The sequence below is a fragment of the Cebus imitator genome, unplaced genomic scaffold (genome assembly GCF_001604975.1).
Source record: "Cebus imitator isolate Cc_AM_T3 unplaced genomic scaffold, Cebus_imitator-1.0 Scaffold24, whole genome shotgun sequence".
Classification (NCBI taxonomy): domain Eukaryota; kingdom Metazoa; phylum Chordata; class Mammalia; order Primates; family Cebidae; genus Cebus; species Cebus imitator.
Genome location: NW_016107339.1, coordinates 5,436,634 through 5,462,132, shown reverse-complemented (window position 1 = coordinate 5,462,132; position 25,499 = coordinate 5,436,634). Strand labels below are relative to the sequence as shown.

Sequence of the window (25,499 nt, the reverse complement as noted above, 5' to 3'; positions counted from 1 at the left end):
AACATAAAATGTAAAGTACTTGGATATGAAATCTTTCTGTAAAGATGACCAAGTACTTAATGAGAAGGAAATTTATAGCTTCTTATTTTGTAGCGGAATCCTTGGCCGGCAGTGGGGTCACATGATGGCCTCATAAACTTGCTTGGATCCCTCTGTCTGCACCCCCACTGAGAAGGCAGAGAGTAGACCGTGTAATGTGTGGTAAGCAAGGGTAATATCTCATGTTCACATGAGTTAAATTCCTGCAAATATTTTAATAGGCTATGCATCTGCTGGGATTTTTTTGTCTCTTATCCAGAAATTACTGCAGGGATGGTGTTCATGAGTTGTGTAAGTATGTGTGTGTGCACGTGCGTGTGACTTTATTTTTTGGTAGCTTTAAATAATTGAGTATGTATATCTATGTTTTTTCATACAAAGAGATTTTTGGAGACTGTGTTAAAAAACGGCATAAATATATTAATGTTGAACTGCAGCTTCTAACAGCTGTGGTTTCAAAATTGCAATTCTAGAGCATACTCTATTTGAGGAAGTTGACTGTTGTATCTGAAGCTAATATAATGTTCCAGAGAGAAGAAAGTAAAGATACTTGAGTGTTTGAGGTTCTCTGTGTGTATATGTATGTCTCTGAATGCACCTATGAGAGGGAAAGAAGGAAAACAGACAAAAGATAGAGACAGCAGAGAAATATATTTTTTTGTTTTTTAATATAAAAATGCACATATTAGCAGTAAGATTTATTTACTTCAATTTAGAACCATTCTGAGATGACCACTTAATAGAAGCCTTTTGTTTTCCATTTGAGAATAAAACATTACATATTTTTTTAAAGTGTATGTGTATTATGCATTACTTTCCATTAAACTTCCAGTCAGTGATTATAAAATTATGTTGAAATCTGCAATTACCTTCTCAAAAGTCTGCTTTGTATTATTGAAGAACTGTCTTATCAAATACCTTGAGAATATTGTAATCAGTAAAATATTTGTTTTGGGGAGAGATTTAAATGAGTTTAAGGCTTATTGTAATCTTTCCTTCCTTTGGTTAAGCCAAGGATTGTATGCACCATTTACCTCAGCTGAATGAACTTCATTAATTGCTTTCTTGCTTGTGTTTCATTTATATGTGTAATATAGCCTCCTATAAATAAGAAAATTTGGGACACAGACTATTAATCCTGTTACATATGAAAAAAACTGAGGCTAAGCAGCTTTCTTAAGACACTATATTGTAGTAACCATCTGGGAAGAAAAATGTAACTCCAGAACTGTAAACATGTAACCCTATCCATAATTTTGGATTTCATTTAGTAAACTCTGTCATTGAAAAATGAAGGGCTGCAGATCAGAAGAGGTTTCTCCTGATTTCCAGATATTTGGGCTGCAATGACTTCACCTGGAAAGGTATATCTTTTCATATTTGTAGGCATCAGCGGACAAAGCTAGCCCCTTGGAGCCTTGGGTGAGACAAAGCTAGCCTGTCATTCTAGAGGGCCATGTCTTCAAGGGTACATGTGAAGAGGCTTCACAGTTCCTCACTCCACCCTGGCACTTGGCTCTGAGGAAGTCCTCAGGTTGCTCAGGGTCCCAGGTGTGTGCCTCCACCTGGGGCTCAACTGCTGAGCTCTGTGACTGCTTCATTGTGCCACTGTGCATGCTCTCTGTCTTTTCATTATTTTAAGTAATTAGTAGTTTTCTAATTGTGAAAGCAATACATTCTAAAGGTATTTTAATGCAGAAACAAATTACAGTGTCAATCCCATAGACTTCCTTCTAGTCCTCCTTTAAAAATACATTCAATGCATTTTTTTATAAAAGTGACATCATATTGAATGTGTGTCTGTTTCATACCATTGAATATTTTTCTGCTCTACTTTTATTTTTACTCAATCTATTTTGGGAACGTGTTTGTTTACAATTTTTAAACTACTATATCTAATAAAATGATTTGTAATACCCTTAATATCATTTTATCTCAGCCTACCTTTATAAAATATTTTGTTTCCTGTAATCCCAGCACTTTGGGAGGCCGAGGCGGGTGGATCACGAGGTCAAGAGATCGAGACTATCCTGGTCAACATGGTGAAACCCCATCTCTACTAAAAATACAAAAAATTAGCTGGGCATGGTGGTGCATGCCTGTAATCCCAGCTATTCGGGAGGCTGAGGCAGGAGAATTGCCTGAACCCAGGAGGCGGAGGTTGCGATGAGCCGAGATCATGCCATTGCACTCCAGCCTGGGTAACAAGAGTGAAACTCCGTCTCAGAAAAAAAAAAAAATATTTTGTTTGTATTTCTTTTGTGAAACAGTATTTTAAAGTTTGTTTGTTTTTTAGATGGAGTTTTCAGTCTTATCGCCTAGGCTGGAGTGCAGTAGTGCAATCTTGGCTCACTGCAACCTCTGCCTCCTGGGTTCAAGTGATTCTCCTGACTCAGCTTCCCAAGTAGTTGGGATTACAGGTGTGAGCCACCACACCCAGCCAATTTTTATATATTTAGTAGAGACCACCATGTTGATCATGCTGGTCTCAAACTCCTGAACTCAGGTGATTCACCTGCCTTGGCCTCCCAAAATGCTGGGATTACAGGTGTGAGCTCCCACGCCTGGCCAATATTGACTCTTTAGCTTTTTAGCTTGCTTGTGTAATGTATTACTTATGTAATGTATTCCTGTTGCCTTGTATAACTTGAACTCTGTAGCTTTTAAATTTTATTTTAATTTGTCTCTTAGCTTGCTTTATGTTTTTACCTGTAGCCTCCTTAAAGTTGCTATTACTTCTACCATTATTCTCAACATATTTTAATGTCAACTTTTACCCTTAAAATGGTATCTAGGTATTTACCTACCTGCCTACCTATTTAGCTATTTCTAAGTTATATTTCTTCTCTTGACTTACTTAAATGCAGGTAACACCATTTATGCCAGGGTCTGCTCTGAAGTGAATCTGTCTCTCTTCCGGTTGGTTCTATGATGATGTCCACATACTCACTGCATACTTAGTAAGGCCTCTGGAGACTAAATTCTGGCTCACAAAAATATAGCCTGAGAAATTCTAAACACTAGAGAATTCTATTTTCCGTATCTCTAGGAAAAAAATAGAAAAGAGATTAAAATTAGAAAAAGTAGTGTTTAGTTATGCATATGACATCTCTAACAAGCAAGCCATGTGGAGTTTCTAGTCTAAGGGATTATTTGTGTATATTTTGCTATTGAACATGATGATAATGTGCCAAACTGTCAAACTTCAGCCATGAAAATATTATAAACAACCAAAAGAATTAAGTCACATATAAAATTTTTATTAGGCAACTATTATATATTAGCTATCTACTTTTAGCTATCGTCTAAGAACTAGAAAGTCACAGGAAGGCTCCAAGCCAGATACTTAAGTGCTCAGAGGTTAAAAATAACATTAATAAGGCCACAGATGTGTTCTGTCCAAGCTTCAGCAGCAAACAGCTTTGCTGGACATTTGTAGCCATCCAATAAGCAAACTCTCAAAAGAACATCCGCATCCTCTCCATGAGCATTTGAAATGTACAGCTACAAGTTGATAGTGTATGATTTCAACTGGCTAGAGGCCTAATTAGTTGCTGTGCAAATTTGAAGGCAATTAAGTTACTATTTAACATTTGGCCCAACATGAATAATTTGAATTTATAACATCTTTACTAGAATTGCTGTCTTAAATAGCCTGCTTTGAAATTAAAACAATTTCAAAGAGGAGGGTTTTGTTTTTTTTGTTGTTGTTGTTTTTTTTTTGTTTTTGAGATAGAGTCTAGCTCTGTCACCCAGGCTGGAGTGCAGTGGTGTGATCTCGGCTCACTGCAACCTCCTCCTCCCAGGTTCAAGTGATTCTCCTGTCTCAGCCTCCCAAGTAGCTGGGATGTGGCGTCTGCCACCATGCCCAGCTAATTTTTATATTTTTTTGTAGAGACAGGGTTTCACTGTGTTGGCCAGGCTAGTTTCGAACTCCTGACCTCATCTCGTGATCCTCCTGCCTTGGCCTCCCAAAGTGCTGGTATTACAAGCATGAGTCACCACTGCACCTGGCCTCATAGAGGAGTTTTAAATATAAAAAAATTCAGATATTCTAAATGTGAAGACTAACAACAACAAAAAAATCTTCAAAATGATTTCAAAGATGAAAGGCAGAGAGTTTTCTTTCATTTTGCATTCCTTTCTCACCTCAATTCCCTAAGATACCATATGTAATAGGAAATGTACATTGTGGTCTTGGCACTGCAATGCGGAGCATGTGACTTTATGTGAATTAATTCAAGTCTCTCAACTTTTGTTTCCACATTTTAAAAAGAGGCAAAAATAGATTCTGCTCTGATTGTAAAGAATTTTGTGAAAATGAATGGGTAGAAAAACATTTAGCATATTGTACAGTGCTAAACAAATCCTAGAGATTATTAAGGCAAACAACTTAATATTTTTCTCACGACAGAGAAAAAGCTGAGACGGGTCTTCTGGGGACTAGTTCACATTTTCAGTGGCCCTAATTAATTGCTATTTTCTGTAGAAAGTTCTACATTATGACCCCAAATCAAATTAGAAAACCATTAATTTTAGAGATTATGACTGCTCTAATAAGCATCTTTATTGTATCTCTTTTCCTTAAAATAATCTGTAGTGGATAGAAAATGATATAAAATATTTTTTACACATATACAACAAAAAGCCCATACACATAAACAATTGAGTGTTCATTAGAGAACCAATTCATTGTAGCTTTATCATGAAATTATATAGAAAGATTTCATTTCCAAGCTGAATGCAATGTAATAATTTTTTTAAATTAATTGCTTTATTTATTTTCTTCCTATTGATGTACACAGCTTACATGCATGTTATGAAAGGTTCATACTGAATATAATTTAGCATAAGCAAAGTTAAATGACAAATACTCATTAACCACCAACTGTTTTATGGGCCTTTATATATTTTTTGACACAATCTGGTATCTGTGAAATAGTTACACAAAGAATTAGATTAGGGTATCTGAATTTTAAGCAGATATAAAAACCAAAAGCAGTCTTCTCCAAATTTACATTAGTCATTCATGCAGGCCAGGGCATATGACACTAAACAATACTTGAATTTTATTTTTTTCTGGCACTGAGAAGAAAAAAAAGATGGTGTTACTGGAAGAGCATCTAAGCATGAAACTGAGGTCAAGCCTGAGTCTTTGGAGAATTCTTATGTAAACAGCATTAACAGAAACATGGACACAAAAGAGCAAGCTTAACATTCAGAGTAAATTGACTGAGAACTCAGAAAATTTGACAGATGATTTAGCAGCAGCCAATAATATTAGTGACATGGGCTGATGCTTGCTGCACTCTAGGTCATAAAGCAACAACATGGGAGGTTGTAAGTGATCAGTCTGGGACCTGGAACAGAATTTCATATTCCTAGACTTACAGAGTAGAGGCCCACTAACATGGGGGCTGGGTTCTAAATTCTTCATACAAGGTGAAAAATTGAATATTATCTTAGCTACCCTTGAACATATCTTAGGTGGCAATTTGGAGCAGATATTTTGTCTCTCTTGAATGCCCAACTGGTCCATGTTTCATCAAGCAACATAATAGTTTGTGATACATTTGTCAGGTACAAGATAAGAGAGTTGTTTTGTGATTATACCAAAATAGCAATATAGACAAGGTGTTATGAACCTAAAGAGACGGAATCATCGCACTCCTGTCCTGACATTTGTGTTGAACCTTGGATCAAAGGCTCACGCTTCCAGCAGAACAGCCCAAATAGCACAGCAGCTGGCTTAAACAGCACTTAAATAGCATAGCAGCTGTCTCCTATCTTGAGACTTCTGAAATCCACCACTGTATTGACATATGAGTTAATATTCATAGAACCTGTGCTCCCCTACCTTCCCAGGTGACAGAAGGCAGCATTTGGTTGTGCTTCCTCATAGTAAACTAGAAACAAAGGAGCTAGAATGTAAGAGAAATTTTCACAACTTACTAATTTTTAAAGTAACAGCTGTATAAAGATATAATTCATATACCATAGAATGCACCCATTTAAAGTGTACAATTAACTGGTTTTTAGTATTTTCAGAATTTTTAATCATCACCACTGTCAAGTTTAGAACCCTGCAAGGAAACTCCATACTCATTATCAGTCCCTCCCCATTATCCATGGACTCCCTCTCCACTCATTACTGCTAATCTACTTTGTGTTTCTCCAAATTTGCCTATGTTGGATATTTTATATAAATAGAATCACACAATACCTGGTATTTTGTGGCTGATTTATTTTATTTAGCATAATGTTTTCATGGCTCAGCATGATACAGTTTTGCCATGACTTCATCTCTTTTTGGTACAGAATAATATTCCTTTATAAGGATATACCAAATTTTATTTATCCTTTCATCCATTGGTGGAGCATCATCCATTCATAATGCTGCTATGAATGTTTATATACAAGTTTTTGTGGACATAGGTTTCTATTTATCTTGGGGATGTGTAAAACTGGGCAGCAGTGGAATTTTTGGGTCATATTATAACTGTGTGTTGAACATTTTCAGAAGCTGTCATACTGCTTTCCAAAGTGACTTAATCAATTTATTGGCTACTATGCTTTAAATTGTCCTCAGCTACTAGGTGAAAATTTTCTTATATAGATTCCCTGGGTCAACACAGCAGGTAGGTTCTTCATAGGACTAATTGAAAAAAAATGTTAATATGTATTTTTACTCAATTATGATGTTTCTGTAAAAATGAAATTATAAAAAGGATAAACAAAGTATAACTACTAAATAGTTCTAATAATGTATATAAAATCCATTTAGGTATAGAACAAGATTTAAAGAACCATATTTAGTGCATTTTACTTATGGGTTTAAAGAGAAAACAGCTTCATCTCTTTCTTTCCTTCCCTTCCTTCCCTTCCTTCCCCTCCTTCCTTCCTTCCTCCTTCCCTCCCTCCCTCTCTCCCTTTGCCTTGCCTTGCCTTTTTTTTTCTCCATCCCTTCCCCTCCCCTCCTCTCCTTTTGACTTCTTTTCTTTTTGAGACATGGTATTTCTCTGTCACCCAAGCTAGAGAGCAGTGGTGTGATCTTAGCTCACTGCAGTCTCGACATCCTGGGCTCAAGCGATCCTCCTACCTCAGCCTCCCAAATAGCTGGGACTACTGATGCATGCCATAATGCCTGGATAATTTGCTTTTTTTAAAAAAAAATAGTATTGGGATATCACTATGTTGCCCAGGCTGGTCTCATACTCTTGGACCCAAGTGATTCTCCTGCCTTGGCCTCCTAAAGTGCTGGGATTACAGGTGTGAGCCACTGTGCCCAGCCCCTCATCATCTGTTTCTTAACCTTGAGTTATACTTCCTAGGTTTTATATAGTTACTTCATGCCTGGGAGTTTAAATTCTTCTGCAGTCTTTTTGTCCTGCATCACTAGTTTTTATCTCAATTTTTTTTTCAGCTCCTTAATGTTTTGTTGTTGTTTCCCTTAAGCATCTCAGGAACGTTTTTTCTGGACTACGTTACCCCTTTCTGTCTGACCTAGCAGAATGAAAAAAAAAAAAAAAAAGGTCTTGACAATAATGCCTTGATATAATTCCTGGCACAACTTTCCAAATGTAGAAAGTAATTTTCCACAATTATCCTAGCTAATTTAGCTTTTGGCCTTTGAAAACACAAGGGTTAGTGCAGAATTACTTGTGTGTAATTCATAAATTAACTTATTAATCACATCTTTAGAAACTCTGTGGATCTTACAGCTGAGGATTTTAAATAAAATCCTGTTTTTCAGAGCATCATGATAGTTTAGAGCTGGAAGGATGTTGGAAATCATGTAATAAAATTTGTCATTAAAATAATCATAACCACTCTCCTTAAATCACCTAGTTAAATCACACTTGAATGAAAGAATGCAGTAATTTTAAAGATATGAAAAATTATATCCATGCAAATGCAATCACACACTAGTGTTGGGTCTTCCTCTGCCTCCTCCTACTGTTTATTCTTTCTTCCCAAGAAACACTTTATTTTCTGGGTTGTTTCATTCATTCATTCATTCAAGAGATATTTATTGGGAATCTATTATGTTTTGGTAACCATTCTAGATGCTAAGGATCAACAGAGAAGAAAACAACTCAAAAACTCTGCCCTTGTGGCTTTTACATTCCAGTAGGGGGTCATCAAAAATGATCAATCCTATATTGTTATATATTACACAGTATGTTTGAATATGATAACTGCAATGGAGAAAAAAAAGGCAAGAAAGATAAAGGGGAATTGCAGGGATGGGTAGAAAGGTAGCAATTTTATCCAGAGTGATGGCATAACCTCACTGAGTAGGTGACAGTCTTGAAGATGGTAAGGGGATGAGTAGGTATCCAGATAGGTGGCACAACAAACTCAAAGTTTCTAAGGTGAAAGCATGCTTGGAGTGCTTGAAGGAAAGCACAAAGGCCAATGATGCAGTGCGGTTGTTAGACCAGGAATGAAAGAAAGGGTAGAAAGAAAGTCAGCTAGATAATGGAGGACCCGATCACAGAAGAACTTTGACCACTGCAAGGAAATTTGCTTTAAAAAATTATAGATATAAAATTTGCATAATGTAAAATTCACTATTTAACCATGTTAAAGTGTACAAACAGGAAGTCTTTACTATATTCACAGTGTTATACAATAACTGCAGCTCTCTAATTCCAGAACATTTTCAGCACCATGAAAAGAAACCTTGTACTTCTTAATTTCCCCTTTCCTCCTTTCTCCCATTCCATGGCAACCACTAATCTACTCTTTGTCTCTATGGATTTTCTTATTCTGGATGTTTCATATAAATGGAATCATACAATGTATGGTATTTTGTGACTGATGTCTTTCATTTAGCATAGTGCTTTCAAGGTTCATCCATGTTGTAACAGGTATCAGTACTATATTTTTTTATATGGCTGAATATACATTCTATTTATAGAAATACTATATTTTATTTATCCACTTATCCATTAGGGTTGTTACTACCTTTTGACAATTATGAATACTGCTGCTATGGGTATAAATATAAGTTTATGTTTATACATATATTTTTAATTATTTTAGATATATATTTAGGAGCATTTCTAGGCCATATAGTAACTTTCTATTTAACTTTTGAGAAGCTACTACTTTTTTCTACTGTGACAGCACCATTTTATATTACCACCAGTAACTTTTGAAGATCTCAATTTCTCTGCATTCTCACTGACACTTGTTATTTTATTTTTAATTTAATTTTTTTTATTATCATGGCCATCCTAGTGGTTGTGAAATGGTATTTCCCTGTGGTTTTGATTAATGTTGAGCATCTTTTCATGTGTTTATTGGATCATTTATACACCTTATTTCAAGAAATGTCTATTGAAATATTTTTCGATGGGGTTGTTTGTCTTCATATTGTGGATTTTCAAGAGTTCTCTATATATAATCGATACTAGACTTATCAGATACCTAATTTACAAATATTTTCTCCCATTTAATGGATTGTTTTCTCACTTTTTGAGTGTTTTTGACACAAAAAATTAATTTTGATACAATTCAACTTAATCTATGATTTATTTTGTTCCTTATGCTTTTATTTCCATTTTAAGAAACCATTGCCTATTACAAGGTCACAAATATTTATACCTATCATTCCTTCTAAGAGCATTAGTTTTACCTCCTACATTTAGGTTACTGATCCATTTTGAATGGCATATGGTATGAGGCAGGGGTCCAATTTTATTTATTTATTTATTTATTTTTTGCTTGTTTATACTCATTTGTCTTAACATCATTGTTGAAAAGACTATTCTTTTCCCATTTAATGGCCTTGTCACTCATGTTAAAAATAAATTGGCCATAAATGTATGGGTTTTCTTCTGGACTCTCAATTTTCTTTCATTGATCTATATCTATCCTTATGCCAAACTATTTTCATTATTTTAACAGTTTTTAGTAAGTTTTGAAATCAAGAAGTATGAATCCTCTAACTTTATTCTTCTTTTTCAATATCATTTTGACTATTTAGTATCCCTTTATTTTTATATACATTTTAGGTCAGCTTAGTTATTTATATTAAAAACTCAGTTAAAGTTTTAATAGTGATTTCATTGAATATGTGGACTAATTTAGATAGTACTGCCATCTTAATAGTATTAAGTATTCCAACCATCAAACATGGGCTGTCTTTCCATTTACTTAGGTATTCTTTTTTTTTTTTTCCCCAACATTGTTTTGTAGTTTTAGTCTTACACTTTGTTGGTTAATTTATTCCTAAGAATTTATTCTTTTTCATTCAATTGTAAGTGAAAGTTTCCTTAATTTTAGATTGTTCATTGTTAGTGTATAGAAATTCATTTTGGGGTTTTTTGGTGAATATTTTAAGGTTTTCTATGTATACGATCATGTCATCTATGAATAGAGGTAGTTTTACTTCTGCTTCTCTAATCTGGATGTCTTCCCCAACCCCAACCCCCCTGCTTAATAGTTCTCTGGCTAGAACTTTCAGTACAGTGATCAATAGCAACAGCAAGAGTGAACATTCTTGTCTTGCTCTTGATCTCATGGGGAAAGCTTTTGTTTGGACATTAGTTTTTACATGGGACAAAATTGAAAGCCATTGTGGTATTTGGAGGAGAAGAGTGATGCGATCTAACCTCTATTTTGAAAGAATGTTACTGCCTTTTTTATGTTTTAAATGATTACAGTTTGTAAACAGAAGGATAGAAACCTTGATAAATTTAACCAGTAGGTATTAGAAATCTGACACGGTACGTTAAACTTAAATTACCTAATAATATTACTACACAAAACTGTTTAATGCATATATCTCTACTCTAAGTGTTATAAAATTATTTCAAAATAGAATATATAGTTTTCTAGTCATATGCATAGTTTTAGCAATATTTATGCAGAAATAAAAAATATATAATTGATGCAATGTCCTATTAATACTATGCAATTTTTAATACTTAGCTCTTTACAATCAAAGATAATATTTTCTACCAAGTGGCAAAAATAAACTTTAATCTTGATGCTGATAATGGCTTTGTCAACTAATAGCTATATGATTCTAGCATGTGACTTTATATCAATGAGCTAGTTTTCTCCTTCATAAAGAACTTTAATGTTTTTCTCACGGTATTGTACCAAGGATAAAAACAGAGAAGTGGATACAAAATTTATTTGAAAATTAAAAAGAACTAAAGAAATGTAGGATGCTACTACTATCTTGCAACTTTTAATTTTTTTCTGTGCATTTTTTAAATTTCGTAACTGTTTATGTTTACCTTTGAGATAATGAATTGTTATACCTGATAGCCGATTCATATAACAGTAATGGTGTTTAGCTAGATTGTTGGACTAACTTGAGAAAGCCACTTTATTTGAAGGAGATTTTAAAAGAGCAAAAAATAATGAGACATAAAAGTAGTTAAAGTAGTCTTTATCTTATTTTGCGTGGGGCATAATCTATCCTTTTAAGTGGGCTATGTAACATATATCTTGCAAAACAGATAGTAGACTACTTGGCATTTATTATTCATTTGCATGTTTCAGTGATGTTTATAAATCAGAATTTATAAATCATCATTTTTGGTAACACCTTTTTTATTAGCATCTCAGAAATCTTAACAGGATACAACCTTCAATAGAAACAGAGTACCTGTGATGATAGTACCTTCAAAGATAGAGAAGGATTTCATCCAAGTTTTATTGATTGGTTCATCATATTGATCCATCTTGACTGACTGATAAAAATGTCCCTTAAAAGGAGAAGCTCACAAAATATCTCTCTCTATAAATCTGTAATTTAAGAGGGTGAATAAGACACGTGTCTCTTACTCTTCTCCTTTCTAGTTCTGTCTTATCTTGAAAAAAAGTTAATAAGCAAATACAAATAATTTCTATCTCATTCAGATCTATTCAATTTAAGTTAATTAAACTTCCAGGATGAGGAAACATTTATTAACTCAGATTGACAAGTCAGCCAGAAAGGCAATTGTTACCGGTGTTGAAATTATATTCTGAAAGTTAGGTCACAGTAGAATGTTTCTAAGTGTTAAAGAAAAGCAAATGATACACACTGGGGGCAGCTGGGGGTGGGTAGGTGAGAGACCGCCGGGGGTGAGGAGGGAGGGGAGGGGAGGGAGGTATCACATGGGGAGAGATGCCAGATATAGTATGTACCTAAAGTAAAATAAATAAATTTTTTTAAAAAAGCAAATGACTACTGAAATTATGACATTGCAGTGCCAGAAATGCATATATCATGTGTTGTGTGAAACAAAATACATAATTTTTTTCAATGTCTAAGCATTCTTCAAGAATTCCTCCAACACTTAGAATTATGTGTGCACTTGAATTATCTAAGTGAATTTGTTTTGGTAAAAAGCATTGTATTTTTATAACACTGAGTCCTATCCCGGGATGTTGTATTGACGAGCTTCTGAGAAAAGATGATTTCACTGAACTAAATCATACAGTTCAATTCCATTAACCAGTCTGCCCAATCCTTGATCACTTTTCTTTATTCCCCAGCAAATTGAAAAGAAGTTTTTAATTTGCCTTCTCTGGAAACGTCCTCAATTAGGGGTGACTTATGGAAGCAGATTGAAATCTCAAAGAAAGAAATACATACGTACATTTCTTATTTATATTCATTCTTTCTTTCAGTTAGTTATTTTGTTTTTATTGAGGTGGAGAATGGGTAACTTGAACAAAAGAGCGGGAAGAAAAGCGCAAGCCCTCACCGTCTTTGCCCAGTTTCCTAATGTGTGGTCCAGAACCATAAAATAAAGCACAAAGCCTCTAGATCCACAGCTACCATCCATTTCTTTGCCTCTCCTCCTCTTCTCTGGAGAAGCAAGTAGTGACTGTGAGCACCCTCCTCAATAAAACCATGACAGCCCGGTCCAAGGAAGTAAGGCTGTCATGCTAAAAATAACTTGACAAGGTCAGCACATTGTCTGCCTGCCATGGTCTCAAGCTGAGTCCTTAGATGCCCCGGGACCTGTTTCTTCTCACCCAGCTTGCCTTCTGGCTCTGACTTCTTTCCCCAGCCCTGTGAATTGGCTGTTGTGTCCTGGCTGTGATCTTGACCGCTTGGCAACAGCTTTCCAAGTATCAGGCTTGATTGGTTCTCTGCCTCACACACTCTCTGTCCACTCAGACATTTGACTCAACACATTCAGTCCTAGACCGCTAGCATTATTGGCTTGGCTTCTTCCCTCGGAAAGAAGAATCTGCCAGTAACGATGTGAACAAAATTAGTCTCACATCTATGGTAAGGCTTTTTCCTTGCTAGAGAAGCCTTTTCAAAAGAACCTACTTTTGCTACAAAGCATATTTATAGATAACATGATACACAAGAAATAAGATCTTACGTACCAAGAAAATTAACCTGTTTTTAAAACATTATCTATAAAGAAAAACAATATACTCACAGCTCTAGCTTTTAATTTTCACAGTAGGGTTGTTGTTAAAAGTAACAGAAATATTGATAATAAAAACAGCTATACAAGTATGTATCCTAAATAAAACAATGACTCTTCTAAAGCTTAATTATGAGTTACCTTTAAACATTATCTTATCAAAATTAATGGTGACATTTCAGAACTTCAATTTGAATTAAATGGGCTCTAATATGATGTTGTGATTTAACTCATGTAACAAGATCCCAATGCGTGAAATAAAATAAAAATGCCAGCACCCTTTGAGAGATCAGTCACATGGGATTAGATTTCTGTTTTTTTTTTTTTTTTTTTTTTTTTTAGCTATAAAGATACTTAGCATTTTACAGGATTAGAGTGGCCAGTATGGATGGTTTCAGAGATAATACAGATTTATTTTGAAATTAATTCTTAGACCGTATACTTTATTAATACAAAACTGCCTTAAAATATATTTAAAGTATTGAATTAAAAATTGGTTGACAGAGCTAACCAATAAGTTGTTTTTTCTAAAATATATACCTAAATAATTAGATGGGAAGTTGTTTAATGCTAAAAATAGTTTTTAAATGAGGCCTAAGAAAATAAAAATTGTTATTCCATATCATTTAGAAAAAAAGAGATTGACTTTTTTAAAATGTTTAAAATAGTGCTGTGATGAAATGGTGATACAATTATAATGAATGTATTCTCAAATGTGAAAAGAATAATACACAGTTTGGCAAATTTTTGTGCAAGAGGCAGTCTGCTATAGTTTGGAATTTATGGAGCTATGTGATAGCTAATGAGAATAATAGGAGAAATACATTTGGAATTTCATGAAAATCTAGTTTATATAGTTTCTGAATATAAAAAGGGAATCTTGGCTTCTGGGAAACAGGTCCGTTGGCTTTGCTGGGAAAGAGACACATTTGCTCCAGAATTATCGTATTATTTTCCCAGCAGTTCTAACAATTTTTCAGTGGCCAACCTTTCTGTAAATAATGAGTAGACTTTTGATTTCTCCTATTCTATATTAATTTGCATGTTTTCTCTAATTTTTATGTGTCCTCTAGCTCTTAAAAAATTATCTTAACTGAAACATATTAACACAACATGGAACTAAACTACTTTGGAAAGAGAAATTCTATCAAGAAATCATTGTATTATGATGATTCCCCTTTTCCTTCCTTCTTTGCAGAGAGAAAAATAATAATATATTGCTGTTTCAAGTGAAATGACTGGTAGTTTTTGTCTTAACTCCGCTTGCAGTTAAAACTGAATGCTCAAGAGTTGCTGAAAAACTATTGGTTAAAAAATTTTCTCAATTTTTGTAATTTTTCTTACTTCTTCTTCTATGCTTCCATCCTCTTTGCCAACCATTTTCAATGATTTATCCAGTAGAATTCACTCCCTGAAAATTCCTTCTCTAGTCTCCAGAAATATGAAAAATTCTTTAATCTAGATGTCTGAGCAATGTACTGTGGCAAGTGAATATTGGTATATTTCTGTTGATTACATCATGGTGTCTTTCTGGTGATTAAAACATTTTCTGCATAGCTAATCTATGAAACACTAACATTGTAATGAAAAATGATAAGTATTATAACTCTTCCACATACAATAAAATGTCTGAGTCCAGATGGGATACTGTTCTAAATTATTTCCACATTAAATATTTTATCATTACGCCCTCCATTGTGGGAGCTTGTTTTCTTATCTTCAAGAAAGCTCTGTGGTACAAAAAAAACTAAAGAGCTGCCAATAGTTTCTTCATTTTTATTATATGTGCTGCCTAACACGATTCTAGACCAAGGATTTGTGTCCTAAGTGACTTGGCATGACTATCTTCACATTTCTAAAGTCCCTACACATTCTAAATCACCAGAGGTAAGCTTTCTCTCACTTTTTGCTCAACTTCAATTAGTAAAATCTTTCAAGATTCATGATTTATCATGTCGTAATTTTAATAGTTAGATATCATGGATAGTGAGGACACAAGACAAACCCTTACTTTTAACCTGAAGCACATAGCCAGCAGGAAGAAGGCCATTACTATGTATGTTAAACAGATAAACTACCAAAAGCAAGTACTGAAAACCATGCCTTGATTTCTTGCCAGATTTCAAACTGAGTTTCCAATACACAGTTCTTCTAATTAATGAAACAGAAACTGTTACTGTAGCATGCAGTACTTTTTTCCTCTGAAACCTCTTGGAACAGGGGTGCTACCATTCATAGATTTTAGAGGACTTTTTTATTTTTCATTCTGCTTTACTGGAGAAAAAATAAAATCTCTATTAGAAGCATGAAAAGGTAGTTTCCTAATCGAGTGGCGTCCAAATCATTTAAAATACCTTCGGAATAAATTGAGTTTCTTTTTGTCTTTCTTTTTCTTTCCCTTTTGCATTATTTTGAAACCCACAAATTTTGATAAAACTCACCCATTTGTCTTGGTGCTTATCAATTGTATGTACAATAGCCAGACCCACTCAATTAACTAGAACAAGGCCAACAATCTTGCCTTCTGAGGAACTTAGGTTTCGATTAATTTACTTTGGCTTAAATTATATTTGGAGAGGACGAACTGTGCTTTATAATAAATATCTGTGAGCAAAGTAGAAAATTAATTCCTTTAGGAATATACAAACTCTAATTTAGGGAGGTAAAAGTTTATTCTTACAAAAGAAACCCTGGTTTAGCTGCTCAGTAGAAGGTTAATTAGGCTCCCATCATTATTTTTCTCTGCTCCAAAGATCAGAATGTGTCTCTATCCTTCCTCATTTGTTATCAAAAAGTGCATATATATCAAAAAGTGCATCTCTTTTATTACTATTATTATACTTTAAGTTCTGGGGTGCATGTGCAGAGCATGCAGGTGTGTTACATAGGTATAAATGTGCCATGCTGGTTTGCTCCATCGATGACTGTGTCAGCTACGTTAGGTATTTCTCCTAATGCTGTCCCTCCCCTATCCCCCCACCCACTGCTATCACTCCCCTAGCTCCACACCCTCTGACAGGCCCAGGTGTTTGATGTTCGCCTCCCTGTGTCCATGTGTTCTCATTGTTCAAAACCCCCAAAAAAGTGCATCTTTCAAAAGAAGTGTTCATTGTTTAGGCCAGGCATGGTTGTTCATGCCTGTAATCCCAGCATTTTGGGAAGCCGAGGAGGGCGGATCACTTGAGATCAGGGATTCCAGATTGGCCTGGCCAAAATGGTGAAACCCTGTCTCTACTAAAAACACAAAAGTTAGCCGGGCATGGTGGCACACCCCTGTAATCCCAGCTACTTGGGGGGCTGAAACAGAAAAACCACTTGAACCCAGGAGACAGAAGTTGCAGTGAGCCGAGATGGTGCCACTACACTCCTGCCTAGGCAATAGAGTGAGACTCTGTCTCAAAAAAAAAAAACAAAAACAAACAAACAAACAAAAATAGAAAGAAAAAAGAAATGAAATTCATTGATTAGATAGTATCTAAAATTTTTTTAAATATTTTTTTCTAATTTTTTCTAGATTTCCCTCTTAGAGTGCCTAGATTGTCCTGGCTTGCCTGGGATGTTCCAATTTTAGCACTGAAAGTCCCATGTCCCAGGGACTCCCTCAGTCACAGGCAAACAAGGACACTGGTCACTCAATCTCTCATTTCCCTCTTCTTGCATTCAAGACTTGCTATTTAAATAACATTTAGCTTTACAGCTGAGACCAGTTAATCTAAACCGGAAACTAATTGGCAGATCTGTCAGTATTGGTTCTTGAAGTGTGGTTCTTAGATCAGCAGCAGCAGCAATACCTGGGAACTTGTTAGAAATGCAAATATTCAAACCTCACCGTATACATACTGAATCAGAAACTCTGGTGCTGGGGCTGGGGCTGGGCAGTCTGTGTTTTGTCAGACTCTTTGGGTGATTCTAATGCATACTAAAATTTCACAATGACTAGTTTATAGTAATAGGATTCTTTTTGACTCATGAAAGTTCCCCAACATCTTGGCTCCATCATAGGTATATGTTGTGAGAGTCAAAGGAGCATAAAGAAAAGAATGAAAGAAATATTGTTTGAAAAATTGTTAGAGGAAAGTGATTAAGGATGAAAACTTAGTTTAGGAGGTCGACAATATGCTTTTTTATTGCTAGGCCAATTTTCAGTCTAGCACCTACCTGACAGGGATATATAACTCCAACTTTTAAAAGATAAGCAAATGCCTAACAAATCTGATGGCAGCAGCATCCATGTTTATCAATTACCAACTATCTCGCAGACACTGTTCTAGTTATGTTATGGAGTATATTTATATACTATATGAGAGAATATAATCCTCATTGACTTAGAAATTAAGGCACTGACATGATAAACATTGATATAGATTGCTGAGGTGATTGTTACCAACTAAGGACAACGCTGTGATATTAAATTATGCTAAAAAGACATGGAGGCTTCTTCCCCAGAATGAGTCCCTAATTTATGGATTCTAAAGAAAGGAAAAAGGGCAATTTACCTGGTAGAGGGGAAAAGTAATGATACTAACTCTAATCAGCTTATCTCTGTTTAAATAGAGACCTTGTATTCTGAGGGCGAGCTTACGTCAAGCCACCTGACCAGTCTTGTAACCACTGTGAAGATGAGCAGTGTTTGAGAACACAGCCGGTGTCTCCTAGGATACCTTTCAGAACCAGCCGCCCAAATCCCACATTGAGCACACAGAAGAGTTTGGCCCTTACACACATGCACACACACACACACGCACACACACACGCACACACACACGCACACACACTTAAATTTGGAAGTTTTACAGAAAGTTTATATTTTTGTCTTTTACCAATGCAATAATCAAAGCATCGTAAAGCTGGACATGTCCCGAGTACTATCATTGTCAGTTGGCCTGCTTCACTCATTCACATCTGTCTTTTTCTGCTGGCTTCTTTCTTTTCAGGTTGTGGGGGAGGCCCACTGTCTAGAGAGAATACAGGCTGTGGCTTGGTGAAATCCCAGGTTAATCTAGAAAGTCCATTTTGAGGTTAAGAGCATTTCAGAGATGGGGAGGTTGACGATCTAACATAGGTCTTAGCTTTGGCTGGCCCAATATTGGATCCTACTTACCTTCTTTAGGGGACTGGACAATTCCTATTGAGATTCTGCTTCAGGAGCCGCTGCTTCTTTCTCCCGCGTGATCTGATTACCCTGCCCCCTTCTTTATCTCATTAGCTCAACCCTCCGCTGCCTAACCCAAGTCAGGGTGTCTGACCTGGTCCTGATTATCACCTCTTTTTGGGGCTTCTGCAACTGTGCTCTGTCCTGGCAACCTGATTCTCCAGTCTGTTTACCCCAAAATTTGAATGAGTAAGAGGAATGGCCTAAATTTTGGATAAAATATCCTACAAAATGAAAGCATTCTAACATTGCCCTCTCAAATCACATGATCTTTGTAGAAAATAGCCAGTCCATATGAAACTAATTGAATTGATATTTGGCATCAAGAGGGAAATCCAGCCAGGTGCAGTGGCTTATGCCTGTAATCCTGGCACTTTCGGAGATCAAGGTGGGTGGATCATTTGAGGTGCATTCAAAACTCTGCCTCTACTAAAAATACAAAAAAATTAGCTGAGTGTGGTGGTGTTTGCTTGTAATCCCAGCTATTCAGGAGGCTGAGGCAGGAGAATCACTTGAACCAGGAGATGGAACTGGCAGTGAGCTGGGATCGCACCACTGCACCCCAGCCAGGGTGACAAAGTGAGGCTCCATCTCAAAAAAACAAAACAAACAAAAAAAAAGGGAAATCCAGAAGTTAAATTTTTTAAATGGGATCTGCTTCTGCTTTAATATTTTTCATTAGAATAATTTGTGGTCTGATTTGCATGTAATGTATGTAGCACATAGTGAGTTCAACAGATACCATTATCTCGGTATATGAATCTATCCTTGATGTAGTTGCCTCAAACAGATAATAAATTAGACAGCTTTGAAAATCATCTCAAAGGTTTCAGTTCAATATTTTTGTTTTGAAAATTTAAAAATCTTCTTTCTAAAATTTTTAATGCATAAAAGACATGGGAAATTTACTTCATATAGTGTAAAGGTAGAAAGAAATACTCTAGTCACTCAATCCCTTAGAACATTAGAGCATCATGCAGGCTACGATGGGGAAGAAATTGTCACTTGATTAAAATTATACGTGATTACTTTTTGCATGGAACTTCCAAGTCACAGACCATTAGAGATGCAATGAAATCAGTTTGAAGTACAATTCATTTTTCTAATATTTTCTGGTAATATTTCTTCCAGCTTATTCTTCTCAAGAAGAGTGAATTCATTATTCCCTCCACTCTTATATGAGTCCTATTACTCTTGCATATACAACTTATACTGCATTTAATTTTTACCTCCTGTGATTAATACAGGGTCCTATATATGGAAGCTGTCCTATAAAACAGAATCCCAAAATTTTCAGGGCCAAGAGTACAAATGGAGACTATATGCCATGTATCTAAATAGGTATCAAGTTTCACCTAGCAACTCTACACTCTGTTCCCCAAGAATTGTCCTTGTGACATGGAGAATAATGAATCTCCTCACCTGAATCAACCTTGAGCCTAGTAGTGAAGCAGATTTGCAAGAACAAAGTGGAAGCTGAGCCCAAAGCCAGAACTTCTGGCTGATGACTGGACGCACCCAAATCGGGTACCCTGCAAAGTGGAGGGGAGCACTCGATTTCTCCCCAATTTGGTGGCCTTGGGATTTCTAGGCAGCTTAAGATACTTCTACAGCTATACCACTCTAGCAGATGGGAGTGTGGAATTTAGGGTAGGGGGTCTTTTTCTGCATAGACATACATTTTAGTGATTTGGGGGTGGCCAAATGTGTACAAAAACAGCCACTCTTTCTCTGGTTTCCAGGTAGAAGCTGTGATATCTTATAACCTCTTAACACATGCATACTTATACACGGATATACACGTATAGCCATACATGCACATGCATACACATAGACACAGACACACTCATAAGTGTACGCTCGCGCTCTCTCTCTCTCTCTCATGAACTCTCAGCCTCTGTACTCTGGCCTTTGGGACACCCAATTCAATTCTCACTTCCCTTTCCCATAATTCCCATCTGCTCAATTGGTTACAGAATCCTGTAGAAACTTTTTTTATTTTACAAGAAAAAAAATACACAAATAAGGGGACTTTTAAGCATAGCCCAGTGCAGAGGCCATTCCAACCTGAGTCTGAGAGTACAGTACTGTGCTCAATAAATGTTAGTTAAATAAAATAAAATTGGTAGAAAAGAAACCGCCAGGAATAATTTCTAAAGGCTGGGTTTTTTTGGTCAGAAGCACCTTTTTATACTTCAGAATGTCAGCATATTTATGAGGAAGCAGCTGTTTTCCTCATTTGCTAGCAAGTCTGAGTGAGACTTAAATTCACATAGCAAAGAACAAAATACATCCGATGGATTTCTGAGCCTTCCATCTACAGGAAAACATGATGAGCATCTTTGGGTTATTACACTAATCCCTGTTACCTGAGAGAAAACTCTAATAACCCACCTATGGTTTTCCACTTGAGTTATGAAGTCTGTAACCAGAGGAATCAATTTCTTGCCCAGACCATGTAACTTGGCTGCTTCGTGTTACTATCCAAAATTCAAGTGTTGATATTTTTTGAAATCTTTCCTTATGCTTTACGGATTTTTTAAAAAAGTATTTACAACATTTTTATACAAGATGAAGGTCACATATGGGCCACTTTGAATATTGACATTTCCTTTTACTCTCAACTGAAGTCCCATTCCACAACACATTAGCATTCTGTTTTGCTGCCAAAGCCAAATAGTGACAGTTGCAATAATGAATATTTGCTACAGGGTGCTGGCAGAAAAATTGCGCAGAAATGCAAGCCCAAACCATCTCAAATCTTTCTCTTCTCACTGAGTTTCACCCATTATTTTTAACTCCTTGTCACATGTATTGTTCCACAGCTTTTGGTTGTATACTGCAAAGAAATTTGAATCAGGCTTTGGGAAACTATAAGAAAAGTGAATCATTTTCCTAGTTTCGCATCTATTGGGGGGAAAAGAAGGTGCAATGAAAGCCTATGGTTTATTCTTACCATACTGCACATGAGGTTAGTTGAGAGGTATAGGTTTTCCTTTTCTGTGCTCCTTCTAAATGGTTTTGAGCAACTTAATACCTTAGCATAATGGATGTTTGGATATACATCACTGACTCTAGCCTGGGCCATGCTTAGTTTCCTGTATGGTCAAATGTTTAAGATGTTATCTTTCATCATGGATAATAAATCAAGAATAATTCAAATTATCTTATGAAAACTTAAATTTTCAGGAATAAATAAATGAAGAGCACATGCAACGGAGCCAAACTGTGTTCAAATCATTGTGTTACCTGTTGGCAGCTCTGGCATTGGACAAGTTCCCAAATTTCTCCATACCTCAATTTTTTTGCTATGATGATAATACAAATGTTGTGCACCTCTTGTTTTTTTATGAGGATTAAATGAGTTAATACTTGTAAATACCTTAAAAGTGCTTCCATCATGATTAGCTATTATTGTTCATTTATTCATTGTTTTCTTTTGATATTTAGTGAGTGGCCATTTCATCGCAGTATATGTGCAAGCATATGGCAAGGAACAAAGCAGATTAAGAATTATTAAATTTATAATAATAGTTATTACTTCAAGCCTTTATGGGATGTCTTATAAACGATTTTTGCCACAAAGTACATGATCTATGTTTATTAGCCTTCTTATCCCCAATGGCTTGGGATAGAACTTAGCAAAAAATAGTTGCTTAATAAATGTTTATGAAATCAAGTTTGAGTGCATGAGTAACTGCAGGTAAAATAATAAGCACTAGATCTGGCACTGGGAGATGCAACGTCAAGTCTTAGTTACTATCTTAGAGCACTATGTAACTTTGAGAAATTTACTGAAACTTCTCTAAAAATTAAGAAAACTATGCTATGAAACCATGAAGGTCCTTTCTGACTATGATTCTACAAATTAACTTGAATGATGCACCATTTGTTGACTGGTTGTAATTCTGCTTTTCTTAAAGTAATAGACATTAATTTTAGAATGTTAAGATTTGCAGAGAAGGTACAAGAATATATCAGAAAGTTCCCATATACCCTGCATGTCTTCTCTTATTGTTAACATCTCACATTAATGTGGTACATTTGTCACAACTAATGAATCAATATTCATACAATATTATTAACTAAAGCCCGTTATTTGATTTTCCAAGTTTTTACCTAATGTTCTTTTGCCCTAGAATCTCATCCAGGATCCCACATTACACTGAGTTCTCATATTTGCTCCTCTAGACTGTGATAGTTCTGAACACCTTCCTTGTTTTGATAGCCGTGCTAGTTTTGAGGAGTACTGGTCAGAAGTTTGATAAATGTCTTTACATTTAGGTTTGTTTTCTGTTTTTCTCATGGTTACACAGGGATTACGGAAAGGAAGACCACAGAAGTAGTTTTCATCACATCATGTCAAGGGTATATCCTGTTAACATTATCATTCATTTAAGATTCTATTTTAATGTGTGGATAATAATTATTTATAACTGGTAATTTAATGTACCATATTAAAGAAAGCATCTTTGCTATATGCAATTCTGTGTGCATTGTATAGAACAGGTGACTTTCTTTGAACAAGCCATAATCCTAACATATATTTACCTTACTTTCTTGGTTTAAAAAACTCCTTTATCACTTGAAACAAAGGTAAGTGGAAAATCCATGACTCCTTATAAATTAATAGTATTTCTATCTTTATGGAGTCAAAATCTACATATTAAATTTAAGATAAAAAATATAACTTTGTATTTCTTTCACATTAATAGATGCTTAGACAATAACAGATATATGCTTAGCTATGCGGTTAAATAAAAGTATTCCACAAAGTAGATGCATCAGAAGTTGAGTTTTTATATTAATTCCCCTAAGCCTGTCTCATGCAAGGAACTTGCCTTAAGAAATGTTAATACTTTACTAAACCCTAGGCATAGCGAATCTGATGTCTCTAATCTTCTGTTGTCTTTGGTATAAATGAACATTATCCTCTGGGGTCAGAGAAACACCAATGTAGATGTCACAGGAATCGGAAGATTCATGATTTTGTTTATTCTATGTTTTTGTTAACAAATTGCACTATAAATAGGAAAGTTAGTTTAGGATTACTATGATCTATACTATGTGACATTTTCAGATTAAGACGAAATAAACAAGTCAATCCAGAGGAAAGGTTGTTAGAGCAGGGTATTACTAGGGAGATCTTTACCATAGTAGATTTCCATGAAGTAAATACCCACAGTATCCCACTGGCTTTAGTGTGTGGGCACACTAAGTTTAAATATAATATCTGTATTTACAATTGTCACTCCTGGTAGAGCTAGTCCTAAGAACAATTTAGTGGTTTTAGCCCACTGCTGCTTGTGACCTTACCATGGAGAATCACAGCCATGGCCAAGAGTATCATTCCCAACCTTTTTTTTTTTTTTTTTTTTTTTAGAGTCAAAATCTGATTTACTTGTTCCATGAAATGCTTTGCTCTGGCTCACAATATACTACTTTTGTGACTTTGGGAAATTTTCTTAACTTCTGGAATTTTCTCATTTTCACAGCTCTATACTGTGGAATTACTTTATAAATACATACGATTTATACAACATAAAAAATGGAACAGTTTTCTAAGTATATGAAATTATTTTAAGTGTATAAAACACTTAGCAAATTAGCTATTTGTTGTTTATTCACAGATGCCTGTATACATGCTTTCAAACAATCATTTCTGGTATAGCAGGGGCAATAAACAGCTGTGGCACCATCTTAAAGGTGTCATTTTTATCCCCTCTCTAGGTTCTCTGATAAATTTTTTGGCTGTTACTTCATATTTTAATAATGAAACTTTAGCAGGCAAATAAAAACTAATCAGGCAGTGGACTTTTCAGTATGCAAGGGAATAAATGTAATCTAGTGACAAAACTTGGTGTTAGGGTAATTTTGCTTCTTTTTCTCTAGCCATGAGACACGATTAGCGGCATGATTTTGAAAACTCGGTTGGTAAATGTTCTTTATAACACTGAAAGAGACTTACTTGATGATCTTAGCAGCTAAATAAGTGATTGAAAGTGTGTGAAGTGTCAGGCAAAGGAAATAAGATCCAGATGAATTCTTTTATACAACAGCCTTTAAACAAGGATTCATTTCTCTTTTTATTGACTAATGTTTCTGATGCCATATTTAGAAAGCAATAAAAAACCTCACCCCTATTCCCACACCTATGCCTGGATGAAAGGAGATATCCCAGTTAAGAGTCATTCTGTAGCTGCAGTCGACTCTTGATGGTAAGGAACCAACAGGAATTAAATGTTTATGCGGACAACACTTCATTGCAGACAGACCACTGATCCTTATATCCATGCCAAGTCTCTTTATCATGAACTTTTCAATGTAGCATTAGATAGTGACCATAGCAGTATATGGAATTAGAGGCAGTTTCAATAACAGATGTAGCTGGAGAGGCAGGCTTGGAATATTTTGGAGAGGAAGTTAAGGACCAGCTGGAAGACAAAAAAGTAGTATATGTGTAGATAGGATATGAGTGTAGAACTTATTTGCAATTTGTTATTGAGTATGGCAAACATTGCTAACATAACAGTGATTGGCGTACTTGGAAGGGGAGCTGTGCATACCCAAATAAAGTTAAGACAGGGTAGTTTTACTTTGGAGATTGATCTCTCTAGATTTAGCATCAGACTTTAGAGCCAGAAGGGTTCTAGGATTACAGTAAATCAACATTTTCATAATCGACTAACCCATAAAACAATGTGACAACAGCACGATGTTGCCATTCTGTGAATTCCTTGTGAATAGTGGCTATGGATATCTGAATATTTTTGCCACAAACTCTCTGCATACAGCCTGGTACAGGGCATGTATTTAATAGACATGCTAGACTAGAGTTCTTCTTCTTTTAATATTGATGATTTTTGTACTTTGTGTTGAATTGTACCTTTTTGTAAATAGAGCAATGATTT

At 35.4% G+C, this 25,499-nt stretch overlaps 1 protein-coding gene across 4 annotated transcripts in view; it reads left to right on the top strand.

The window, feature by feature from the left end:
• The window catches only part of ZNF385D (zinc finger protein 385D), a 691,222-nt gene that overhangs the window by 648,373 nt on the left and 17,350 nt on the right, over window positions 1–25,499 (top strand). The gene's annotated exons all lie outside the window — the stretch shown is intronic.